At 38.9% G+C, this 20,945-nt stretch overlaps 1 non-coding gene across 1 annotated transcript; it reads left to right on the top strand.

Moving 5' to 3' along the window:
- The first annotated feature begins 6,961 nt into the window (after positions 1-6,961).
- LOC132821995 (U6 spliceosomal RNA) lies at positions 6,962-7,065 on the top strand. Its single transcript, XR_009645381.1, has one exon. It is a non-coding gene; the product is annotated as a U6 spliceosomal RNA (small nuclear RNA).
- The last annotated feature ends 13,880 nt before the right edge of the window (positions 7,066-20,945 follow it).

The raw sequence follows: 20,945 nt of genomic DNA on the forward strand, positions 1-20,945 counted from the left end.
AATTGAAATGCACAAGCCAAACACTTCACAAGAACACTCCAGACTTGTGACAAAAGCAGCACAACTGTAAAGTTGTTTAAATGTCTCATGCCACTATTTTCATTGATTAAAATGAAAAGGATTTCACTATTGATCAATATCATGTCTTTCTTGGCACAGTCCATTGCAACCATGCTGTGATTTAAGTCTTCTGTATATTCCACAAAGGTGCCAATGCAAAAACAATTGAGGACAGCATCAAATGTGGCAATGCTGTGTAAAAAACCTGAGAGTAAATTAAGCTCGGGCCTATGAAGTAGCTGGCAAAAATGTTGCAGTAATTATGTGAGCCAGGAGCAACTTTTACAATTCCTCCAAAAATGCATCATCATTCTTGAAATTGCATCCAGCATTGCTTTTAACATCTCTTGGTTTGTGTTTGTGGTGCATTGAAAATATAAAATGCTATTATATAATCAATGAAGATCCTTCATCTGTATTTATAAGCAGACTTCCATCTGTTTCAAGTCATTTGTTTAGAAACCTGCACCAATTGCAGACATTTCTTAGACATCCAGCTTATGTTGTCCTCTCATTTTCAACACTAATCAACAAGGTGACAACCAGTTGAAAATCACTCTCAGAATTTTATTACAGTGGCATTCAATCAAACCACTGCCCAAAGCAAAATCCTCAAACAGCAATGTGGCTTTATCAGCATTATGCACACTCTTGATGTGTTTCTGTGCTGTTTTTAAGGTGATCGTCTCTAGACCCCAGTGATGCTGCAGACCCTCACCTACATCTCAGCATTCTAATTTGCAGGGCACAAAGGGAGTTTTCGAAATGTGCTTGCAGTTAATGAGGCTTCCCACCAGAATTATCAAATCAGAAAATTAATCTTCATATTAACAATTCCAATCTGTTTGATTATATGATTTCTACTAAGTATCCATGTTTTATGAACACTTCTTGAATCATTTGCTGTTATGTTGCACAGCTACAAAGTAACGCGTGCAAGTAAAGTCACTACTTGACCAGTTTAAGGGTGAAAAATCATGTCACTTCAAACTCTACCCTACACCTATCTGATAAAGTTGTTGTGAACCATAGAGTCATAGAGATGTACAGATTGTTTGACAAAAAAATTCCAGAAAAATACTATTTTTACTGTTTTTTAAACAATCTAGAAACACATTAAATTGTAATATTAAGCAACAAAATAACCAAGAGACAAAGTTCATGTGTAATTGAATTACCTGAGCTGGCAGATGAGTGCATGTAGAAAAAGTCTCAAACTAAAAGCCATGTGAGCTGTCTACATTGTAGATACAGAAGGTATTTGCACAGGGAAACAGTCATGGAGTCTGCCAACAGGGAGAAGGAAGACAGCATGCATGATCCTAGTAACACAATAAGAAGCAAGAGGGAAATGTTCTTAACAAAAGAGCCTTGGAAACCGCATAAAGTCAGGAGAAACCTTAGACATTGCGCAGCTCTTGCTATAGTAAAAAAAATGAGCAAATCTCCAAAGGAATTCACGTTCCAGCTGATTTCTTTTTCAACACATCAAAACATGCAAGCTGACTGACCATTTAATGTACAAACAGTGTTGTGGTGGGGAAGTCTTATGATCATTTACTGAGATCAACATTCTGTCAAGGGTACAAATTCCTATGCCACAGAACAGTATCCTGAACAGGTATAAAATGTGAGTAGTGGTGAATGGAGTAGGGGTTGGGAGGGGGATGAGTGGAGGATGTTGCAGGAACACCTAAGAGTACCAACGTGAAATAACAAAATGCAGGAAAAAATGCTAACTTGAATTCAGAGGCTAAAGTAGAAGAATAGCTACATGAACTGAAAGGGATGGAAGTTTAGGCATGATCTGAGGGATCATGACATGAACAGCATGATCATCCTAGTCACTTACATTATGCTGGTAACTTTACCCTGTCAACCCACTCTTCGTTTCACATTGGTGTTCTTCACCTTTTTAGCTCAAGTTGATACACAGAAAATTGTTGGCATAATGTATTTGGGATTTTGTCAGATTGAACTAGGCATGAAAGAGAAGTCAGAATGTGAGTTGACAGGAAAGTGTCAGCACAACTGAAGAAACTAGCAAGAATAATGACACAACAGACTGGGGAAGGAATGACAGCACTTGTATGAATTGAAAATATAAAGTACTAGTTTGAACTGAGTGGGGTTAGAGAAAAGAATTACAGTGTAAACTGTTTGTGTAATGTAAAAGGGGTAGTGACAGAATGAACTGGCAATAAAGAAAGATGTTTGAGTGTAAGATGCGAGTAAGCAGTGTATGCAACAGCATTAAAAAAAGAGCGCCCAGCTTGAGTTGGGAGATACGAATGTGCATACAATGGAATTCAGCCAAATATAACAGTTTCAGGAAGCTATCCTAATCCCAGCTGCTTGTACGACAATAACCTTGAAATTGGATCACCATTTGGGACAATCCATGACATTCTGTAGAGTTTTTTTTTCCTTCTCTTACATCTGTGTGTCCACATGCATGGGCATATGTTAAGCTTTTTTTTGAAAAGGCCAGACATGCAAAGACATGCCAGAGAATTCCTAGAGGCCTGGCACTCCAACCACAATGCCATAAACAAACACATAGACCTAGGTACCATCTATCAACCCCTCAGAAAACGAACAGGAAATGACATCACCACAAACCCCAGGAAGCCCATCCAGGACAAACATATAAATAGAAAGCAGGAGACAACAGCTTCGTTTCACTTGGAGGTCGCCACTGATGATGTTACCTAGCCAGGTAATGAAACGTCGGGATATCAAACCTACAGCTCAGTGAGCAAACCTACAAAACGTAAACCTCAACCTGAGTTACAAACCTTGTACAATATATATACTTAACTAGTCTGAGCAATAGTGACCATTATAACAAGTAATCATTGATTATGTAAAAGCCCAATGGTTCACTAAAGTTCTTTAGAGAAAAACTGCTGTCTTTAACTGATCTGGCCCACACTTGACTCACAGCAATGTGGGTTGGTTCTTAAATGCCTTCTGAAATGGCCTAAAAAGTCATTCAATTCAAAGGCAATTACAAATGGACAACAAATTCTGGCCTTGTCAGCAGTGATCACATTCCATGAAATAAAAAAAGATCCAAATAATCTTCATATTTATCTTTAAGTTTGCATCAGTAATAAATGAGTCATTTACTGTCAACTAAAGAAACCTGGCAGGCATTTACTCAATGTTGAATCTCAGACAATCTGAGCTCTATACAATTCATCATATCACCAACCTGGCTAAACTTAAATTTGCTGTCACCAGTGAAGATATGGAACTAGGAAAGGAAACAGAATACCACTCTTGGCTAGGCCTTAACAGTAGCAATGTAGGATTAAGTCCCAAAGGACTTCTAACTTTCATCAGCTTCACTTCTTCCTGCCATATGTCAAATCTTCTGATGTCATCAGAAAAATCACTCAATTTTGTTGGAATAGATATGCATTGATATTCACCAGTAAGGTCCACCTTGGTGAATCCTTCTTTCATAAATCTTGTAATGTCCTGAAAGTCCTAATTGTTTCATTTCAAACAGAAAGGCAACTTTTTACAAGCATCACGCTTCTCCCTGTGTCTGCGTGGGTTTCCTCTGGGTGCTCCGGTTTCCTCCCACAGTCCAAAGATGTGCAGGTCAGGTGAATTGGCCATGCTAAATTGCCCGTAGTGTTAGGTGAAGGGATAAATATAGGAGTATGGGTGGGTCGCGCTTCGGCGGGTCGGTGTGGACTTGTTGGGCTGAAGGACCTGTTTCCACACTGTAAGTAATCTAATCTAATCATAAAACCGGTTCATCTTGTTCTGCATAGTCATGGCTGCTCATTCTCCACATAACAGTAATTTCTCTATGTCTAAAAAAATGTAGTCCCCTTTTTTGCCACAGACCACATGAGCCAATGTCCAATTTATATATGATCACCCTGTTCAGAATGTTTCACCTTAAATTAAGAGAGACATTTCAAGACAGTATTGTCTAGTAAAGTTTTTTTTTAAGATTAGATTAGATTCCCTACATGTGGAAACAGTCCCTTCGGCCCAACAAGTCCACACCGATCCTCCGAAGAGTAACCCACCCAGACCTATTCCTCTACATTTACTCCTGACTAATGCACCTAGCCTATACATCCCTGAAAACTATGGCCAATTCACCAGACCTGCACATCTTCAGATTGTGGGAGGAAACTGGAGCATCCAGAGGAACCCACACAGACACAGGGAGAATGTGCAAACTCCACACAGAGAGTCGCCAGAGGTTGGAATTGAACCCGGGTCCCTGGTACTGTGAGGCAGCAGTGCTAACCACTGAGCCACTGTACAGTCACACTGTAGGAGCATTCATGGCTGTATTACAAAATCCTCCCAAATGATTCAACCTCTCCAGTTGTGTCCAGGTGTCCTCTCAGCAGTCACAAACTACTTCTATGGTCTTTGTTGCCGAGCAGCCAGGTACTGATATAATAACGCATAGGATTATATACAGTGATTAAACAATGAATGCTATGAGACAACTGGGCACACATCTGTGTGATCTACTGCTTGTGGTCACAAACAAACTGGGTATCATGGAAGCAAATCCTTTCACATTTAGAAGGATGACAGGATGGTGGCATGGCACACACAAGTCAATGTACATGCATAAGAACATGAGTTAGGAGCAAAAGTCGGCCATTTAGCCCCTCAAGCCTGTTCTTCCATTTAATAAGTTAGTGGTTGATTTGGTTATAACCTCAACTTCACATTCTCCTCAAATTTCACTCCATTGCTTATCAAGACTTCAACTCTGCTTTAAAAATATTCAAAAGCACTGCTTTCCCCACCTTTTCAGGAAGAGAATTCCAAAAGACTGGCAAGCTCCTGTAAGAAGAAAATGTCCTCATCTTTGTCATAAATGAGCGACCCATTTATTTTCAAACAGGCAGTTCTTGTTCTAGATTATCCCTGAAGAAGAAATATCCTCTTGACATCCACCTTGTCAAGGCCCCTCAGGATCTCACATGATTCAATCAAATCATCTCTTACTCTTCTAAACTCGAGTGGATGGAAGCCTAGCCTTTCCAACCGTTCCTCATAAGACAAACTCCCATTCCAGGTATTACAGTAATAAATCTTCTCTGATCTGCTTCCAATGCATTAATTCCTTCCTTAAAGAAAGGAGTTGCAGTCTATGGCATCTAGTAATCTGGTAATGTGGGAAAATCCCTACGCTCTTTCTTCATGCTTCACTCTACTCATTGTTAAAACTTTGCACGTGTTCCACCCGAAACCTTTGTGACCTCCATAATACAAAGGTGAACAGTAAACTAGAAAATATTATTGATGTCATAGCTTGGGAATAGCTCTTTGCTGATATAAAGAGGCTGCTTCCAAGCTGTGTGAGGTTAGATGAGAAGTGATTTGATTTGATTTATTACCGTCATGTGTACCAACAGTGAAAAGTGTTGCCTTAACATGCTTTACAGGCAGATCGTACTAAATAATTGCATCAGGGTAACAGAATAGCGTGCAGGATACAGTGTTACAGCTGCTGAGAAAGTGCAAAGAGAGATCAACATTGACACTTCAGTGGCCATTGAAAGCTCTGATAACAGCGAAGAAGAACCTATTCTTGAATCTGTTTGTACATATCTTTGAATTTTTATATCTTCTGCCCAACGGAAGAGAGTAGAAGAGAGTATAACTGGGGTGGGCAGGGTGTTTGATTATGTTGTGGCTTTCCCAGTGCAGCTGGAACTATACACGAGTCAATGGATAGGAGACTGGATTGCATGAAGGACTGGGTTATGTTCATGATTTCCTGCAGTTTTTTGCAGTCTTCAGAAGACTAGTTGCCATATCATCCAGTTGTGCAGCTGGATGCTTTCTGTGGTCCATCTATAAAAAATTGTAAGATTCTTTATGGACATGCCAAATTTCCTTAGCTTCCTGAGGAAGAAGAGGCATTGTTGAGTTTTCTTGACTGTAGAGTCCTGTACCCATTGTCCTTCTTAATCTTTATCCAATTAATGCTATTTTGTCTTCTATGTTTTTCCCTAATCAACCTGTTCAAAAATGTTATACACAACCTCTGGAGTAGGTGGGACTTGAACCTAGGTTTCCTATCTCAGATGTAGGGATACCATCACTGCACCACTTGAACCTAATGCTGATTTGTCTTGCCTTCTTAGTACAGACACTGATTCTCCAGCATAAAAGCAAACCATCCATGATTGAGTGAAACTTATTTAGGACAAGATAAATGGATAATTTATCTGGCTATTTACCACTATTCATTCAATAAACTTTAGAATGGAGGTCCTTATTCTCATTTACAGATTTCTGCTTCCCTCCCCCAAAGTTTTTCAAGATAACTACAAGAACACTGCTGCAGAAGGTCTGTGCAATTAATTCCCACACATCAAATAGAACACGTGCCCTTGGGATTTGGGAAACGGGAGCTCAGATCAAAACCTGGTGTGTAATATTAGCCAACTGGAACCAAGGTAACTAGCAGAACAGGAAAGCTGATTGGTTACAAGGATTGTAAGAATGATTCCATTTATTCTGTCCTAGCAATCTGGTAAATGAATTAAAATAATTGTGTAGGTGTACAAGATTGCATGGTATAGATTTTTACAATCTGCTTCTAATGGAATTGATGGTGGCAATCGCTTGATTTGTAATGCATGCTGTGGGGCCATGGAGACAAATATTTTGAAAAATGAAGTTGTACACAAAGAATCTTATGTAAAAAGACAATAAAATTATTCTCACAAGCCTCAGCCCAGCTATCATGTACATGTTAAGACGTATAAAATGAAAATAATCTTTTCTTTTAATCTTTGTAATGGAGATCAAAGTAAACTACTGGATCATAAAAGATTATTTTGTTTACAGTGGGACAACAAGTCAGTTCACACAAAGCAGGTGCGGGATAGTTAACTCAGTTAACTTCAGCAGCACATAACATCAAAACTGGGACAATACAGAGAAGATTAGCAAGGCCTCTGGGTAAGGATCACACAAATTCGTGCTGCGTTCAAAACAAACAGCCATGCACTCGGGCTATCAAAGCCATGACAAACCATTTCAAAAGAATACAAGCAAGAGGTTGTGCTCAACTCATAACATTCATGAGTCAAATTTACTGGGAACTCCAACACTTAAAGCTAACACGACCTTTGCAGAGATTCAGAAACAAACAGTAACTTTTTCAGTCGCAAACACAGACAAGGTTTTCACAAACAAACGCCTTAAAGACGCCAAGGTTACTAAGCAATAATTCAGTTTTCCATTTTTGAGTAGTAATCCAGAGACCAATTTTGAAGCATTGTTATATGTTAAGTACCGCAGACCTTTCTGGAGCATATCTACCGAGAAAAACCCTTACCTCTTTGTTTCAAAGACTTCAATCACACGATCCTAACATGAATTATTGCCCTTTTGAAGTAAAAGGCTTATTCCTTTTTTTGTGTATGAATTTCTCTACTGCCTTAGGCGTCTAGTTGCTATTCATGTATTTTCAGAAACCACAGCTCTCTTTAAAACATTCTGTTAACAAGTGCACGGCACTTCACGACATTAACGTTAGAATCATGAACTGATTTACTTAAGAAATTGCATTCTTATTTGCGAAATTCATGGCTTGACTCTATGATGTTGATGATTTTCTTGGATAGTGTATTTTGTATAAAGCATTTCGGTAGTTTTAACGCATGGAACAGTGCAAGTGTGATGGTCAGTCACACATTTTAACACGAAGGTAACATAGCTGAATCAGAGGTATGTTTTAATTCATTTCCCAATCAATTGTTCCTCTTTGCTTCAATTACATTTAGCCTAATGTAGATAAAGAGATTATTGTTGAAATATATCCGGTTTAAAATGAAACAGAAATGTTATTTTCTTATTGTTTTCCAAGACTTTATGCAACTCACAAAGAACTACAATAAAAACATACCCTGCTCCTTCAAAAGAAAAGAAAGATCTCCTTGATTGCTTGCAGTGAAACATTTAAAGTTGAAATTAAGACAAATACTCCAAACACTGACCCATTTACATGAGTGTAAGTTGGCAGTGAGCTGCAGAAACTGTAATATGCCGCCACAACCTGCTTTCTCATTCAAACACACATAATTACTATGTCTTTGAGCATGCTAAGAAACAAGGACTGGAATCCTTGGAATGGATGTTACTTCTGTTTACCAATACATTTTCTTTGTTCAATTGATCACTTTGCTTTAATGGTGTGATTGCTTAAATGTTTATTCCAGCTCCCTTTGAAAAAGATTTCTTCTTATTTTTGGCCTTGGTGCCACAAATAATTCAAACAAAATGTACTAATTCTGTCAGTTCTCAATATGTTTGTCTACTCCTCTCAAACCAACATTTGTAGGCACAGAGATGCAGCCAATTCTAAATGTGTAGCCCTTCCTATATTATCTACAATATGATAGACCTTGTGGATTAAATATCCATTTTTAAGTTAACCTATTTTTAAAAATAGGTGAACATTGTTGTAAAACAGTAGCAATTTGAAATCTAGGCCTATGTTCCAGAATTGATATTATAGCCCCATATATAGGAATCCAGATGTTTGCCACTTGAGTAATTCTGGGTTTTTTTGAGTATATCAAATGCAAGGAGTCCAAATGTTTCTATTTTACTGATCTGAACTAGAGTAGAGGTGATAGAGTGGTTACAGAAGTGGAATCTAAAATAGAAAGAGATCTATAAAAGTTAATATTCCAAAGTCAGAACAAAAGATTTAGTAATTATTAAAAAACACTTTAGAATGAGTACACAAGTGACCTGGAATAGTTTGACTTGCCTTCCCACAGAAAAATACTTCATGTATGCTTACATCTTCTCTATCTTTCTGATTGCTGAGTTGAGGTAGGGAATTCATCGTAAAATAAATGACAGACATTAGATTACTTACAGTGTGGAAACAGACCGTTCAGTCCAACAAGTCCACGCCAACCCAACTAAGCGCAACCCACCCAGACCCATTCCCCTACGTTTACCCCTTCACCTAACCCTACGGGCAATTTAGCATGGCCAGTTCACCTAACCTGCACATTTTTGGATTGTGGGAGGAAACCGGAGCACCCGGAAGAAACCCACGCAGACACGGGGAGAATGTGCAAACTCCACACAGTCAGTCGCCTGAGGCAGGAATTGAACCTGGATCTCTGGCGCTGTGAGGCAGCAATGCTAACTACCGTGCCACTCCCAAACGGATATGGTAGATTTTAGATTAGATTCCTTACAGAATGGAAACAGGCCCTTCGGTCCAATCAGTCCTCACCAACCCTCCGAAGAGTAACCCACCCAGAACCATTTCCTTCCTAACACTAACACGAGTGGGCAATTTAGCATGGCCAATTCACCTGAACTGCTCATCTTTGGATTGTGGGAGGAAACAGGGAGAATATGCAAACTCTGAGGCTGGAATTGAACCTGGGACCCTGCTGCTGTGAGGCAGCAGTGCTAACTCCTGAGCCACCATGCCACCCTAACATGAACATCTATATTTTATGATCAGAGCTCAAATGGCATTGTTTTCTTGGGTCAAATAATTTTGGAAATTCTTGTTTACTTGCAATTAAAGATACAAATATTTCACCACTTCTATTATCCATTAATTAGTGTCAGTTAGTTTATTTGGCTGGATGGATGGTTTGCAATGCAAAGTGACATCAATATTGATTCAATTTCTGTAATGGCTGGGGTCACTAGCAATATCCTACCTTTTTGACCTTGTCCCTTGCCTGAGACTTGGTGACCATCAGGTTAAACTTACCATTTTAATGAGAGAGTAGCCCCATAGTTCTCTGGGACTATGCCAATCTTCCCTTTATCTAATTAATCAGGATGCATTCAGTTTTTGTCCTATGTGACACAAAGCTCTGAGAGAAATTAGTTCTTTGTTCCACAATGAAAGTTTTTAGCTGTATTGTTAAACAGTTTGAATGAATGCCATGATTTCAGACTCACCTCTCTGGGTTCTAACTGACCAAGGTTGGATAGGACAAAGTCCTCTACATTCACTAATCAGCTTTCAACCCACCTTCTATTTCAAATGTTTCCACCAATAGGAGCAAATAAACGTAGCTTTTGTTATGGCTATTAGCGCAACAATATGGTCTTTTTCTCGACTTACTCCAGAGCTCTTGAGAGTAAAAATCCTGGTACTTTATATTTTACACGTGAATTGCTAGAAACCAAAGCTGCTTCCTAGGTTATTTGCTCTAATTTCACACCATCTAAAAATATTTTAAACTATCAAATGAAGATATGATTCATTTCACTTTGAAATTAGACTTGTACTGTACTAGTGTTTTAAAGTATATTTTCTAAAATAAATAATGGTTTGTTTAATTTATCTTTGACTTTTAATTATTGCCTTTTCGTATGTTGCTCATTACTTCTTATGCAAGATGGTCAATCCTGTGCTTTCATTGGTTGCTAGGAAATAAAAGTAGTCTGTGCTGAAGTACTTTGCAATCATCTCTCTCAGCTTCTAACAGAGAATCTGACCCTCACTTAGTGTCTCCTTTTGCTGTGTGAATTTGAATTCTATTACTCTGGGGACAAAGTTTTTTTTGTTAACATGCTGTGTTTTAATTATTTCTTGTCCCTCTTACTCCAGGTTCTTGGCTCTTGCATTTTACTGTCAGTGTTTCTTGATCCATATGTCTTTGACAATGTCAGCATTTAAAATAATCTTCCAGCAACATAGCCAGGATAATGATTACAGCTCTGCCAATTGACCTGGAATTGCACACGCTATGAAGTCCCACTCTTCAATGTTACCACAATAATAAGTCCCAAGGTTCCTGGATGAATGATCTAACTTCAGTGCATCAAATTCAATAATAATCAAAACTCATGTGGTTTGCTGCTCCTCGGATGCTGCCTGGATTTTGCTGCTCCTCGAATGCTGCCTGAACTGCTGTGCTCTTCCAGCACCACTAATCCAAAATTTGGTTTCCAGCATCTGCAGTCATTGTTTTTACTTGGTTTACACACGGCCTACTACCTAATAATCCCAAAAAGTCACAGAATCGTACAATACAGAGGAGGTCCTTTCACCTATCAATTTTATTCCACCAAAATATTCCCTCATTTGGCCCATAGCCATGAATGCTATGATATGCATCCAAGTATTCTTTTTAAAAAGTTAGGTTTCCCACTCTCAACTACTCTCCTAGCCACTGCATTCCAGACCCTCACTAATGACAAAGTCTTTTTCTTGTTTCCTTCCACTCTAGATAGTTAAAGGATGAACTAATTGAAGCATTTAAATGTGAAGAATTTGGCAAATTAAATAGAAACTATTTGCTTGGGTGGAAGGCAAGGTCAAAGTCAAAAGGGTGCATTTTTAAAAATAATATTAGGTAGTAAGGGTATTTTCAGGTGGCACATTTTCACACAGAGGGCTGAATTTTATGTCAGGGCAAGGTTCCCCATTTTGAAGCCTGGGAAAGCTGTCACTTTTGGATAGTTGCTCACAGCAATTACCTTCTGACAGAATAGGCCCTGGATGAACAGGGTAGGGGAGCAGGAGAAGCATAGGGTGTTTCGCAGAAAGGGACATACTAATAATCTGAGTCAACTGAATGAGAATGCTGCCCAGCTGTGTTCCCCTCTATAGTCATCCTTCAAAATCTTGGATCCCGAAAGGGAAACAATCCAATTTTGTCTGGTCATTCATACAAGGCATCACCTGGCTTAATGTAAGCAAAATTCCAGCAGTCATGGTAGAAGATGATAACTGAAGGAACTTAATTTGCTTTAAGGGGAGTGGACCAACAAAACCTCTGCCACATTGGTAGAATTGCAGCAAGGATGGACAAGTGGTGAATATGTAGCCAATGCAAGGCACCCAATTTTATGCCATCCTGACTTTGAGAGCCCTAGACCTAAGGGGTAGTGAAAATCTGGAACCCTCACTCACTGCACCCATCAAGGCAGAAAAAAATAAATTAAGACAAATATGTATGAGCCATGATATAACTGAAATGGGGTAGCAAGTCCAAGGAAATATTTGGGTAACAGATGGTCTCATGGGAGTATCATGGAATGGACTAAACCGAATGCTTGGACAACAAGAACACTCACGTGGATGGGGACAGTAACAAGAATATGCCCAGACGGGGAGAAAGTAAATGAAAGGTAATATCTATGAGATCATGAATAATGGGGGAGTTTCAAGGATAACAGAGGTGAGAGGAATGGCTATAATTGGTGTGTCATGGGTGCTGCAGGAGGGTAGAAGGTGATAGAGCATGTTTCAAAGCTGATGCACTAAATTTAGTCTCAGCACAAGTCATTGTGCATATGCAATCTCTGGAAGGGGAGATGGATCTTTTGGGTGGATGGGATTAAAGGTGAGCACAATTCACAAATAAAAGGGACTGGCTAATAATCTTGTATCAACTGAATGAGAACTATGCCGTGTTGTGATCCCCTTTATGATCACTCTTCAACAACAGTAGCATTGATGCCCGGTACACCGGTCTCCTCCAGCAAGGTCCAAGCAAGGAAAGGAGTTGTAAGAGAGAAATATGCTGAAAGACAGCTTCTATTGAGCAAAGCATTGAGGCGGGAGGGAAGAGGTTGGCAACATTGTGTGCTCAGAGCGAATGGAAGAGAGTAAATGTAGAGCAGCTCATAGTAAGAAGTCTGCAGCTTCAGGAATATTGAGAAAAAAACAACAACATACCAGGATTGGTATTCCCTGAGTCCTCCTGCAATTTCTGGAAAACAGTATTTCTCATCTTTTCCAAATGGCCCATAATATGGCCTCAACTGAACTGTAGGGCAACTCTTTTGGTTTGTTATTCTGTATTGGCAGGAGAGAACTGATCAAACAAGGGTGAGGATCTCCAAAAGGGAGGCAGGTGAAGAGAGGGTATCAACTAGTGAAAGTAAACAATTGCATACGGCAGGTGAAGAAAGGGGAGATTCAGCTGCAGATCCATCTCAAGGGATGTAAAGTCAGGCTCCTGACTTGCAGTAAAACAATTGCCTGTTTGGACCTTCAACCCCATGAGATATGAGTCAGATTGTCAACTTCAAACCCATCTATGAAGCAAGATTGACCACACTCTTTGTGCATGCATATCAAATTCAATGGCCCTGGCAATAAAAAAGACATTTCACCATAAGACCATTAAAAAAAGGAACAGGAATCTTTCAACCATTCTGCCATTCAATAGAATCAAGACTGATCTGACATCCCTCATGTCTATTTTCCAGAATTTTCCCAGTAACTCTTAAATCCTCTACTGATCATGAATCTACCTAGTTCAGCCACAAAAATACACAGGGATCCTGCCCCCGCATCTCTCTGTGGCAAGGAGTTCCAGAGACTCTCAACTCTCTGAAAGAAGAAGTTCTTCATTATCTTAATCTTAATTTGGTGCCCTTTATTCTCAGACTATGCCCTTTGGTCCTAGAATATTCCATGAGGGCAAACATCATCTCAGCATTTACCTTGTTAAGCCCCTTTAAAATCCTATATGTTTCAATGACATCACCTCACATATTTCTAAATTACAATGATCAGAGTCTCAAACTGTTTAGTCGGTGTTCATAAGACAATCTCTGCAAATTAGGGATAGTCATAGTGAACCTACTTGATTGATTCATTGATTTATTGTTGTCATGTGCACTGAAATAGATTGAAAAGGTTGTTTTACGTGCTTTACATGCAGATCGTACCATCTAAAATGTATCAGAGTAGCAGAACAGAGTGCAGAATGCAGTGTTTCAGCCACAGAAAAGGCGCAGAATGAGACAGAGGTCAGAATTAAATTCTCTGAACTGCCTCCAATGAAATTATATTTTTCCTTAAGTAAGGGAATCAAAGCTGCTCACAGTTCAGTCCAGCGCCACACTCTTCGACTCACAGTACTCCCACCCATGATTAAAAGTTACACTCAATTGCCAAACATTGACTTAAAAATGGAAAGTTTGCTCATTATTTCTGATAATTATTGTACATTTGGTGTGTGTGTGTGTGTTGGGGGCGGGGGGGAGGGGGGAAGAGAGCGGGTGTCAATGGCCTAGTGGTATTATTGCTAGACCAATAATCCAGAAACTCCACTAACATTCTGTGGACCTGGACTCAAATCATAACATGGCAGATGGTAGCCCATTAATAAAACTTGTAATAAATGGAATTTAAAAATATGCTGATGACCATGAAACTATTGCCGATTGTTAATTTAAAAACAACATCTGTTTCACTAATTCCCTTCCGGGAAGAAAATCTATAATCCTCACTAGTCTGGTCAAACATGACTCCAGATCCACAGCAACATGGTTGACTCTCAACTGCCCTCTGAAATGGGGTAGTAAGCCACTTAGTTGTATCAATTGCTATGAAGGTTCAACAATGAAACCAGATGGAACACCTGGCACTAGAAAAGACAACAGCCCAGTCCTCCTTACTAAAATCTGGGGGCTAGTGCCAAAATCAGGAGAGCTGTCTCACAGATTAGTCAAACAACAGCCTAACGTAGTCATACTCACAGAATCATATCTCCTCAGATAATGAAGCAATCCATTTTCACATGCAACATCTGGATAATACCCAGGCTTGGGCTGGCAAGTGGCAAGTAACATTTGTGTCACGCAAATGCCAGGCAATTACCATCTCCAATAAAAGACAATGTAACTACCACTCCTTGACATTCAATGGTGTTACCATCACTGAATCCCCCACTATCAATTTCCTGGGAGTTCCCAGAAATTTAACTGGACATGCCACATAACGCAGTGACTACAGGTCAGAGGCTAGGAATACTGTGGTGAGTAACTAATCTCCTGACTCCCCAAAGCCTGTCCACCATCTACAAAGCACACGTTAAAAGTGTGATGGAATACCCCCATCTGCCTGGGTGCAGTTCCAACAGCAATTAAGAAGCTCGACACCATCCAGGACAAAGCAACCAGCTTAATTGGCAGTACATCCACGAACATGCACTTCCTTCACCACTGACACTCAGTAACAGCAGTATGTGCAAGGTGTCCTGCAGAAATTCACCAAAGATCCTTTGACAGCATCTTCCAAACCCATGAACACTTCCACCTAGAAGGACAAGGGCTGCAGATACATGAGAACACCGCCATATCCAACTTCCACTCACCATTCTGACTTGGAAATATATTGCTGTTCCTTCACCGTCACTGGATCAAAACCCTGCCTTTATTTTTTTCAGTTTTTTTTTCTTTAGATTTAGTGAGTTACAGGAGTTCAAATAGAGACTAACAAATGGCCATCCTTTCTGATCCTGTCCTATGATAAGCAACTCCTTGTTTGTAGCATAGAAAATACAAAAGAAATTCTTAAAAAAAAATCAACAAGGCAATCTTAAAGTAGTAGAATACAGACCAGCAGAGAGTGATGCAGATTTTGACCGCTTCTAAGGAAATTAAGATGAGGTCAACTTGATATTGCACTTGTTATTTGTTTAGATTCCAAAAACCCAGGTATTTACTAAAAGGAAAATAATCAAAATGCACATAAAAAAATCAAAGAACGTGAATATTAATAACCACATTTTATACTAAATTATCAGCCCCATTCGGGTATTTAAAAGTGCAATGAATGTAGATGCTTGGGCTTCTGTATTCAACCTTTCTTATACACTCCTTTGACTCAGTCCTGATGAAGGGTGCTGCCCGAAACATTGACTCTCCTGCTCTTCTGATGTTGCTTAACCTGCTGTGCTTTTCCAGCTCCACATTTTATCGACTCTGACTTTCCAGCATCTGCAGTCCTCCCTATTTCCAAGTATTAATCTTGTGACTGAAAAGGCTACAAAGAACTCTCTTATTACCCAGACCAGAGGAAATCAGTCAATCTGGAAAACAAACCAGATCAGAGAGTCAATTCCTCCAACTAAAAGAGCAGAACTCTGCTAAATCCAGTCTACTCAGACAATGCAAAGGGACCAACTAGTTCTCACATGAAAAGATTGGCTCTATAGAAATCTGGCTGTAATCTTATCTGGAAATCCAAAGACTGCCAACTTCCGTAAAAATACTTCAACAAGAATTCCACTGATGTCCATCCTGTGTACACTTTAAATGGAGTTTAATATAGATAATTATGAGGTCTTGCATTTTGGAAAGTCAAATCAAGGTAGGAGTTTCACAGTGATGGAAGGGCCTTAAGGAGTCTAATGGAACAGAGGGACCTTGAAGCTCAAGTGCAGTTCTCCGAAAGTGAAGTCACAGGTGGACAAGGTAGTGAAAAAGGTTTTTGGCACATTGGTCTTCATAAGTCAGGGCACTGAGTAAAGAAGTTGGGAAGTTACATTGCAGTTGTACAGCATGTTAGTGAGGCCACACTTGGAGTATGGTGTTCAGTTTTGGTCACCTTGGTATAGGAAGGACTATTAAACTGGAAAGAGAAATTTACAAGGATATTGCCAGGACTCAATTGGCTGAGATATAGGGAGAGGTTGGACAAGCCAGAACTTTTCTCTTCAGAGCATAGGAGACTGAGTTGGGGGGGGGGGGGGGTTGGAATCTTATGGAAGTGGTTGACTTGGGTATATTAAAGCAGAAAATGTGTTGCTGGAAAAGCGCAGCAGGTCAGGCAGCATCCAAGGAACAGGAGATTCGACGTTTCGGGCATAAGCCCTTCTTCAGGAAATTTTGGGTATATGAAATACATTTAAAAGGCATTTGGACAAATACATGGACAGGCAAGGTTTAGAGGCCAAGTGCAGGGAAATGGTTTAACATGGATGGACATTTTGACCGTCTTGGACCAGTATAGGCTGAAGGGCTTGTCTCCGTGCTATAGGGCTCTCTGACTCGATGAATCAGAATCAGAATGCAATTTGCTTCTTGTTAATGATCTAGTTACATGCTTTGTTCTCTAGAATCCTTGCTTGAATGTGTGCCTGTGCATGGGAAATTGAGTGTCTGGAGTTTACATTCTGGGATATTATCTGAATATGGATTTATCTTGATTTAAACTTGCCCAAAAGCCTGTGTCATATTTATTACTGAATATCATAAATCCTTTTAATCAAAGCCAAGTCATAGAGTGTAAAAATAACTCAGCATACTCAAGCAGTAATTTTTTATTTTATTCCATTTCCAAAATTCCTAACTTTTCAACTATTATAACTCCTTGCAAAACTATTCAAACTAGGAATTTCTTTCACCATCTTCCCATGTCTCCAAAAATGCATTTCCTAGCTGCTACCTGAGAACCAATATTAGAAGATGTACTCTCAATACAAAAGGCTCACAGAGTCATGATAACTTTCTCTCATCATAACTTGTTCCTGGAAATAATTTGCAAGCTGACTCGTCTCACCTACAGTGTACACAAATTCCACACATTTGAAAGCTTGCCACACAAGAAGATTTGTAATTAACAATTTTTGAAGTGGAGTTCGAAAAGTGTGGCAGAGGAAAAAGCACAGCAGATCAGGCAGCATCCAAGCAACAGGACAGTCAATGTTTCGGGCATAAGCCCTTCATTAAGAATGTCGACTCTGACTCTCCACCACCTGCAATCTTCACTTTCTCCTACTTCTGAAGTGGGGACAATCAGACACCATTGAAGCTACTACATTATGTTAAATCTTACTCATATAAGCATTGCGGAATCAACATTCAAAATTGTCACCATCTACACATTCGCAGCTCACCTTAGTGATCCCAGGTAAGTATGTCATTTCTCAAACATCCTTCTTTTCAGGCAGGATATCAGATATCCAATAACTCTCAGTATGGAATAGTGCTCTTTATGACTTATGTTGGGATGCAGATGTATACTCATCCATTCTTCATTCCTTTTGCATCCTCGAAGTGTCACTTCCATATCACTACTACACCACCTCCTATGAGATAATATTTGTCCTGGTGCATATTATCTTTAACAAAAATAATTTCTATCCTTCTCCTCATCTCAACCATTGTCCTCCAGATTATTATATAAACTAAAAGAATCTTGTGTTTTGTGATGAAGATTGGGGCACATGAAAGGATTTAAAACCTATAAGCTACAGCTAGCACAGGTCAACCAGTCCAATTATTTTCTATATTTAGACCCATGAATTAGCCCTAGAGGTGAATGAACCTTCATGAGAGGTTAGATTTAAGAATAAATCTGCAATGCTCCTTCCAGTCACTCTTTTATATTAATGTCAGAAGCTACCTACTCACTAGAAACATGAATCCATGCTTAAGTTGAAGGTATTCAAACAACTGAATCTATAGGAATTCAGGCATTAACTTGTTGCAGTAGGTTGCAGATTTTTAAAGCTGCAGTGGTAAAGTATGTGAAGGAAGATGGAGATGTTTATTGCAAATTAGTGAAGTAGAAAATCTTTGAAACGTGGAGTAGCACAAAAGATCAGTTCTACTTCAAAAGAACTAAGAATGACCAGTGTATTGAACCCCATGAGTTCAAGATGATTAGAGAGGACAGCATCAGTTCTTATCTTTTCAGATAATTACTTTTTTCTTGACTTATTCTTCTGTTCGAGTGATGAGACACCACCCTCATTGCCACTGCCATCTCATTCTAGAATTGTTTGACCTCAGTTTTTAAGAGGTTTTTATCAGTGCTTACATCTCTTCCAGAAAGATCTATCTTGTAAGTTAAGGTTCTTTTGTATCTTCCTAGCTATTTTATAAATTGAAGCCATTTTTCTTACAAATTGCACAAAATATTTCAGAGCTATAACTAATGTCTTCTTCCTGTTGCTAACTTTAAAAGCCTAATGGAGTAAATTTCACATCGACAAAAACTGTAAGCCCATTACATTAACACTGCCTCATCATTACTAAGCTCTCCATAAAGTTGTTCTTAAAGCTAGAAAATTGTATGCTGAGTCTTTAATACAGAAAAATGTTGCAATGTGCTTCACATAAGATACAATCTGGAACTTATCCACGAGATAAGCTGCAGCTCATAAGCAAAAAAAAGTTACAAATGCCTAATTTTTTTAGAAACTGTATTAGCCAATGCAAACTGAGATTTGCATCTTACAACTTTAGTACATGCCCAATGGATTAACACTTGATCATTAATATTTCTATAATTTCTGAATGATCCTATTATTGAACAAATATTTATTAGAAGCATAAATAGCACAAAGTCAGCTTGGTTCTAATATTTTTATAAAAGTTGAGGAAGATTTTTGGGTGTGTACTATTATAAATATATTATATTTCATCTCTTGAGGTTTAATGAATACTTGGTTTACTACTGCTCTAAAGGTTTAAGTTACTGTTACTTAACTTGTCTGAGATAATTACACTTTCAAAGTAATTCATTGTGAAACTGTAGACTATCAATTATTATAGTAAAGAAAGCTTTGAGATACATCTACAAACCTCAGGTAACTCTGTAGGTCTTTAATAAATTGTTTCAATGTTAGCCCACTTCAAAACACCAACATAGAAATTGCCAGCTGAAAAAAGGCCAAGGTCCAGGTAATTCTCCTCTCCCAACTTCCTGGTCCTCAGCCAGGAGTTGTAACTAATCATAGCCATCAATTTCTACAAATTAGTTTATAGTAGTTCCAAACATAAAGCAAAAACCAGTAGCAAATGGCAATGTTTATTGAATCACAAGATCCTAAGGGGACTGGACAAGGTAGATATTGAGATCTTTTTTTTCCTTGTGGGGAATTTTAGAATCATAGAGATATATATGTCCTAGCAGCCCATTGTGTCCATGTTAGTCAAAAACAAGCAGCTAATTTCTAAACACATTTTCTGCATTTAGCCCATAGCCTTGTATGTCTTGGCATTACGAGTACATTTCTAAATCTTTCTGAAATGTTGAGGATTTCTAACTCTACCATGCCTAGAGGAAATAAGTTCCAGATTCCCAAACCTTTAGCAGAAAACGTTTTTCCTCAAAACCTTCTGTCCTTACCTTAAATCTAAATATTTGTCATTGATCCCTGCATCAAGGAGAAAAGTTTCTTCCTGACTGCTCTATCTAAGCTCCTCGTAATTTTATACATCTCAATTATGTCCCATCTTAACCTTCTCTGCACTACAGAGAACAATCCCAATGTATCCAATCTCTCTCCACAACTATAACTTGGTAGCCCTGGCAACATCCTGGTAAATCTCCTCTGTACCCTCTCCAGTGCTAATATAGCCATCCCGTGGTGTGCATTCCAGAACGGCACACAATACTCTAAAGGTTTAAGATGGAGTTGAGAATATTTTTCTTCTTCTATCTTTAGGTCTGTTGAATTCTATTCCAAAAGCAGTGGATGACAAATCATTAAATATATTCAACAATGAGTTAGGCAGACTTGTAACAAATGTGACAAAGTTGCTCCTTCAACAAGGTTATGTTGTCCATGTTTTTCTCCAGAGAAGTCATAAAAGACACAGACTCCGAGAAGTAGAAGTTGAAGGGTTTTAGGGCCAGTTTAATTATAGCTAACAGATACTGCCTCAGGCAACAGACTTTCAAGTTTGAAAACAAACACTTGTACAATGAAAAGGGACTGGCCAGTTCATCCAGCTCAGCTTTTCTCTGGTTTGGTTTGGTTTTTAGCAGTAGTGTTGAAAAAGTTCTGGACCCCAAAGAAGCAGGTCTAGGCTGATCCTCCTCTCTCTCTGACTTCTCTCCTGTAAGACCCAGTGTTTGATTTTACCTTTTGTGCCAAGGGTGTTCATGGGGATTGTTGCAAGTGTCGGAACAGCATCATTAAGTTGGGATGATCTGCTAGGTTTTCGGATAGGTTAAGTTATTTAGTATTCTGTTCTTCTTTATTTACAAGATTACAGAATGAAACATTAACAAAGTGTTTTGCTTAAAACTAACTAAAACTTTACCGGCTGCATCATTCCTAGAACATCCATGTTACACCTACTTAAAACAACTAGCAAAGTTTGGGTCTGGGCTACCTTCTTGAAAT

The sequence above is a fragment of the Hemiscyllium ocellatum genome, chromosome 13 (genome assembly GCF_020745735.1).
Source record: "Hemiscyllium ocellatum isolate sHemOce1 chromosome 13, sHemOce1.pat.X.cur, whole genome shotgun sequence".
NCBI lineage: Eukaryota > Metazoa > Chordata > Chondrichthyes > Orectolobiformes > Hemiscylliidae > Hemiscyllium > Hemiscyllium ocellatum.